Below are 7373 nucleotides of genomic sequence, written 5' to 3'. Positions count from 1 at the left end.
CTTTGGTGATCACTTAACTTTTCATCCAGTGCCATCATCAAATCGTTTCACTTTGCCCATTACTTTGGGTATTTGTGACCAAATACCTGCAAAATTCATGACATTCCCATCAGCCTGAAAAGAAATGGAGGAGCTGCTCGTCAAGAGATCTTGGAAAGGAAAAAAAAAGTCTTAAATGCTAGGAAAACACTTGAAAATCTATTTGTGAAGTTTAATTGACATGGTAAAGCATGTTGACATATTTTAATTTGTATGTAGTACTGTATAGTTTATTAGCTTTAGTCTCATTTTGTATCACTTGCATTCAGGAAAAGTTATCTCCATATTGGTTTAATAGTAATGAGAACTGTATGTGCTTTTAATATCATTTTCTACATTCATTTGTCTGAGAAAATGAAATCAGCCTTCGGTCAGAGTTGTCACTCAGCTGCACACTGACTGCAAAGTAGGACTGAAGTAAAAAGGGTAAAGACAAAATGCATTCATATTTTTCCTTTTAACATACCAGCCACAGCTTTAAATAAATAATCAATTGTCATTAAAGCTAATGGCTAATGTAGCCTTCATAGTGTCAAGTTAATTACACGGCGAATATACCAACCTCTGCGAAGAGAGGCCACATTACCCTTGTGGTGCAACAAAATGAATGTGATCTCTTTTAACAGTGTTAGACAAATAAAACCTAATTATTCAGGATACAGCATTAAAGATACCACAATTAGCCCACCAGCTATTGATTTATGCCCTTGGGAATCACCGAGGCATACAGTCTTAATTAATCAGTATGAAGAAAAGAAATTGAAACAAATTACAATTAAGGAATAGGTATCTGTGCAATGTCCTAAGATAACACAATAGAGGAATCCTGACAGCTGAGCTGGTGCAGCAAATGCCACACAATCGCTACGTTTCGGGTTTAAATCAGGTTGCACGTGTCTCTCTCCACTGTGAACTATCAGATAAAGGCTAAAATGCCAAAAAATGATATGCTTAAAAAAGGAAAGGGGGCCAAAAGTAGTCATGTCAGTCTGGATCAGTGTGGATAAGAGATGGCTTCAGATAATGTTAGGCTATCTTGTGCAGTGAAACCAAAAGGCCAGGGTGCACTTAACCTCATGGGATGGGGACTATCACTTCTCGGCTCGTGTAAGGAGTAAAGCTGAAAGGGAGCGCAGAGGAAAACAGCTGAAGGAGGGGAAGTGAATGGAAAGAGAGTGACAGCCCTGCAAACAAACAAAATTAGACCCCTGAGACAAAGTCCAGCAGTGTGACACTGTCAGCCAAGTCAAGCCAAAGGCTAATAAGGTGCCACTTTAACACACACATCACATTACTTAGCTGGCTAAAAGTATCAGGTCCAACAGATATATCAACACAATATTGACTGCTTTTCTATAAAAATGTCCATGGGATTTCTTTCTGTGCTGCTGAATGCAACCGAAGTAGCCTTATCCCAAACTACCGGGTATAATTGGCACAGTTTGTTTATTCATAGCGCTACTGCAGCCTCGCTTGACTGACAAACAGCCGCATCTAGATTTGTTGTGGTGGTAGTTAAAAAGTCAGCAGACACCACCTTTATCCACGATTTTTCCATGTGTGTATGGTGTCGAAACAAAAAGGCCTCCTCACATTAATTCTCAGATGGTTTCGGTGTTTTACTGGTTCAGTTTTCTACAGTTTACTTTAATGAAGGGAACCGTGACTTGTTTTAATGATGGGGCCAAATAGAAATATTGACCTGAAGGCACTGGATGAAAAAACAGGGGATTGCCAAAGTTTACAGAATCCATACAAATTTCACAGCATTTTCATTCAGTAGTTATCAAGACATTTTACTGAAAACTACAAATGTCGACATCAAGCTGGAACAGTAGGCTGAGTAGGCTTCGACTTCACTGAACCATAAATGTCTGTATAAGATTTAATGGAAATCAGTCCACTTGCTTAGATATTTCAGTCTAGTGGATGTGCAACCAAGAGACTTTACCAATCATCAAGCTAGCCTTTTTTTTTTTTGGCTCTTTAAACTATTTCTTTACTAAGAATGTCCTGTAGGAGACAGTCAAGTGCTTTCTCTTACTTTCTCTGTCTGGGAAAAGACTTGCAGTAGGATAGAAATAAAATACAGTACATAAATTATGTAGTCATTCTCAATATGAGATGGAGTGCTGTCCACAGCTGGCTCACATTTTGATTTGCAGTGGCAGTCTAACATGCCTCCCTCCACCAACGCACATGCACTGTCACTTAGGCTGCACTCTGTCCATGGATCTTAAACACATGCATATTCAGCGTAGTCTATGTGCTTCCCGTGTATATACATCCACAGACACTCACAGAGACGCTTTTACTAACTCAACATACATGATCGCAAACATGGGACATAAATGATTTAAAAGGCTCAATGAATATTTTACGTTTTGTATCTTATGCAAAACAGTCGATTCAAATCATACGTACTGTTAAAGGTACGTATGTAACATTCAGAAAACCATTGTTATTTAAGACACTGTTGTCCATTAAGTGAACTGTATGCTGCTGCTCACACTCCAAGGTGGGTGCAAACATGCATCGTTGGCATTGACCAAAACAGTGACGTGACTGAATGTGCTTGACAGACATCATGTTGACAGATGAAGTAACTAAAGTTACACTGTTATTGAGATTACTGACTATATTTGATCCTCCAGCTCAGGCACAGAGCTAAAATGAAGTGACTACAGTTACAGTATTTTTTAAAAATACAATTACAAAGCATAATTTCACTATCCACTTGCTAGCAAGCACAGTATAGGCTAGTGGCATTGAACTAATCCATTCTCACTGCATAATACACTGACTGCATTTATATATGTCAGTATTAACTGAAATCAGTCCACAGGCTAGTGATAGGCAACCGAGAAAGTCAGGGAAGGTCTCATTCTTTTACATTATAATCTGTTCACACGTTGGAAATAAAGAAGCGGTTAATATATGTTAATTGGTTCACATTTTTGCATATAATTCCTTTAAGGCACAAAGGAAGCAGCATAGAGCGCTAATGGAATGGAAAACTGCTGGTTCCTATTAAATTGCAATGGAATTAATCATAGTGATCAAAACCAAAACTACTGCAAAGACAAATTGTTCTTTCATACAGACACAGGGAGATGATGAGTGAGACTCACTGAAGAATAAATAAAACTGCCCGCGCAACAGAATCAGAAATAATCAATCACCAGTGAATTGAATGCATCTCCCAAACTAACATGCAAACTGTGATACTTGTGATCTGAGATTCACCATTACTAAAACGAGCCAGTAGCAAGATCAGTGTCACCTGTGTATACTCAATGTGCTTTGTGTAGTACTATTCAAAATACAAATGAATAAGTAATGCTGAGATTGTTTCAAAGATTGCTTTGTTCTTCTCTCCCTCCCATGTGTGTACATACACAGCCAGCATTTTTTTTTCCACACAAACCAAGAATTCATGTTTTATGTATGGAACCAGAGCAGCAGGAGTCCATTAAAACATTTGGTTAAAACATGTATGAGCTTCAGACACATTTCTGTAGACCTCTGTCATGTACGAGTTCCGTTTTCTTAAGGGGTCATGGTCTGTCTCAACATCCACAGCTGGAAGGTGCGATGTACATCACAAGGTCATCGCTACTGCTAATTCACCAGCCACCTTTATGCCAGCTATGCAACTTACAACCCTGACTGAGGCTTGAGAGGATGATGGGGCAGGATATTGCGAGAAGGAGTTAAAATCAGGCAGTACGGGGGAAAGCATTTGCTGATTCCACAAGAAGCTGCGGATTGGACTGAAGGTTAACCAAGCAAGAAAGTGGACTCAGAGGCAGCAGTGCTGTGCAGCAGGAGCAGTGTGGTTGGCAGACAGAATGACTAAAAACATGCTCTTGGGGGAGATTTGCAACTGTGAATCAGTGTACAAAATGCATACTCAACCACCTCTCTCTCTCTCTGTCTTTCCAGTTATCGATGAGCAATGCAGAACGCGCTCTTGCCAGATTTTTATGAAACCCAACAACTAAACATATTGATTTAAACTGAGTGCTGTATTTGGTTTAAGGCTCTCAACAATTTCTGTGAAATTCGCTGGTTTTCTTTGCCACATCTGTCATCTTTCGCACTATTTTTCTTGTCTCAGCTACTCCTTCCTAAGTCAGTATCAGTCCATAAATAGAGTAGTAGTGATTTAATTTTCTTTTGCTGAATTTCTTGAAATTCTGTTCAAAATTTCTGTTACATTTGGATGGAAGCCCACCTAAGAGAAGCCCACCGTGGAGCTTCAGGTCCTGGTTTTGGAAATCAGCAAACAAAGTTATCAGCTTGTGTATACTTGTATTAGATCCACAACAAATGGAAAATCTTAATAGCTGTATAATGTATTGGACATATTTCAGCCTACAGCAGGTGATGTTACGTTGTCTGTGCAACAGAAGATGATACTCTACAGTGACCTGTGTAAAGACCCTGAAGCAGAAGTTGAAGTTGCTTTATCATCTTACAGACTTCTGCATTTAAGTTGCACTGCATAATGTCAGCCTTGTAGCTTTACACTGCCATGACACAATTAGCCTTTGATATTCTTGCCTTTGGGCAACAGTGAGGTGCTGGACAGGAAAAGGTCAGGCTATTAAAGGTCCCTATAACATTTTGGTCACAGAAGCTTCAGCAATTAGCAAACACATGGCATGTAAAGCCTTTCATAAGGAAATGGAGGGTCACTATGGAAGAGCAGATTAACCTTATAAATCCCTTTTGTATATACCTGCCTGTTTACTCAGTAAGAGCAGGTGGATTAGTTTGAAAAAAAAAATGCAAGAGTGATGTCAGCTACCATAACAACAGAGAGAGACACTAAAACTGAATACACTTTTCTACGTGCACACACTTACTCACACTTGCATGCACAGACCGAGAACATAAGCCGCATGCATGGGTCACAGATACAGACACACAAAGACAGATTGTTGGATACACACAAGCAGAAATGCCTGCCATAACAATTCCACAGTGACGGTGTGTACCGCTCACAACAATGTTAATCACACTGAGGAGCTCCTGGCAGAGAAAATGTAAGGTTTTAAGGTGAGAGGAGAAGAGAGAGAAGCCGAAGTGGGGGGAGGGTGAAGGAAAGACACACATAAACACAGACTAACAGACACACACACAGCCCAGAGGTTGTCTGTTGCAGTCAGTGATCTATCTGCTTCAGAGCAGATGAACCAAAGTTGAACCCTAATGGAATGAGCCATGGCAATCATCTTTATTTAATGAAATATTCCTGGCTGAAATTATTTAAAGCAGAAAAGAAAGAGTGTGGATCCAGAATTTGGACATGACACAAACAGAATAATATTCGAAATAATTTTTCATTATTTTCTGTGTTTTTTGTTTTTAACTATGACCCCTATCGCAAACTGGCAGCATTAGTCCTGTCTATTATTTAAAAAACATTTTGCACACAGTGAGGGTCAATGCCAAATACAGTAATAATAATAACAACAGTAGCCACACTGAAATGCTATTGGACTGGATAGCCTTTAATTTACTGCTCACAGACCAGCTGTAAAACGCACACATCCGAGACCACAACTAAACAAGTACGTAGACACCTTAATGTTTTCTTGTAACTAGGAGCTATAATAAGGAGACATCAGCCTAATAATCCCCATCTCATAACAACAAGAATAGATTCTGACATAAGGAGAACATAATTCATTACTCATTCAGAGTTAATTTATTAAAAAAGCCAGATCCTTTCTCACTAAATCAAAAGACGTCTGTACAATGACAAGCTATCCTGATACAACACAGTCATGATATAAAAGATATAAATCTCCTATTAAAACCTGGCAACCTTTTTAAAAAAGTACACATATCGGTAGAATCCCCATTTAATAGGAATAACATTAATAATAATATATTAAACTTCAAGTGGCTTCAAAGGCTGCGTCATTTCCAGCTCAAATTCAATGACAATAGGACGTGAGCCATCAGTGGTGGGCTGCAACTGCACTGCTGAGTGGACAACCCAACCACAGCGATCCTCCTACGCTGTCCAGTGACAGCTCCAATAAATACTTCATAGCTCCAGCTCCTTAAGCAAACTCTCTTCCAGGGATAAAAAAAAATGTCTTGTTTTTCAGACCTACACTGCAGCATTTTGAAATTCACAACACCTACAGAAGATTTTGTTTCTTTTATCACACATACATGTATTTTAACAGTGGACAGAGTACCAGAGTAGCCAGAGTAGCTATCATTCAGTAAGGCACTGTATGGTAAGGAGCACTGTGCTAATTACACTTTGTATGAAACAAGGTTTAACAGCCATGCTAGTGAGGCTGTGAGGAAAAGTCAGGTATTCATCCTCTGAACATCTGTACAAAATTTTGTGTCAATCCATCGAGAAGATGTTGAGACATTTCACAGGATAAGAGAAAACTTTGACCCACTGGTGTTGCTATATAAATATCACGGGATCACAAAAATCATTATAGTTAAGCCTCTGGGGACCATGAATGTCTGACAAAATGTTATGGCAAGCCATCAAATAGTTGTCAGTATGGGATATGTCAGTCTGGATCAAAGTGGGAGACCAATGGACAGATTGACATTGCCATCCCCAGAGCCGTGTCGCTACTGTAGCTGAGTTTTTTCACTGGCGCACACAATCTACACAGACAATATAAATGACTGTATTCAGTATGAGAACACATCTGTTATTATTCCAGCAAATGTTCTTTTTCTGCCAACATAGCCTCCACAAACAACTTTTAGGACAGAAATATTCTAAGCAATCCTGAAAATCTGGTTTTCCCTTCCAGCCAAGTTGTGCACACACACACTCTGAGAAAAACACACACGAGCGGGCAGCCATCACAACATTGCTCTACCTAAAGGGCACCAGAAATCTGCAATTTCTCACCGCCTAACTTTGCCAGAAAAATAATTTCATTCCAATTTCCTATCTTTGTAAAGTGCTGCCATACAACCAGAGATAAAAAAGGTTAAGTCATTTCCACACTTGTTATGATGCCTGCAAAGTAACAGTGGGACTAATTAGTGTGGAATGGCAAAACGAAAAGTCTGGTTTTCTGCACATTTTGGAATAACCCATTAAAGGCTAATTATGTGAATCTGTATCTGGCAGGAATCGCATTTTACATTTCTGAATCTGTGCCTTGAGCTGAGATGCAGAGCCCAAAAAAATTCAATGCAGAAATTTCAAGCATGAATTAACAAAACCCTCATTAGAAATCTACCACTCCCACATATGCAGTAACATACAATTGTCCACTCAAAAAGCAGCTTATTTACAGGCAGATGATTGATGAATGAAAAAACTGCTTCAT

The sequence above is a fragment of the Toxotes jaculatrix genome, chromosome 17 (assembly GCF_017976425.1).
Source record: "Toxotes jaculatrix isolate fToxJac2 chromosome 17, fToxJac2.pri, whole genome shotgun sequence".
NCBI classification, from domain to species: domain Eukaryota; kingdom Metazoa; phylum Chordata; class Actinopteri; family Toxotidae; genus Toxotes; species Toxotes jaculatrix.
The sequence above is the reverse complement of the archived record's forward strand: the minus strand, read 5'-3'. Positions refer to the sequence as shown.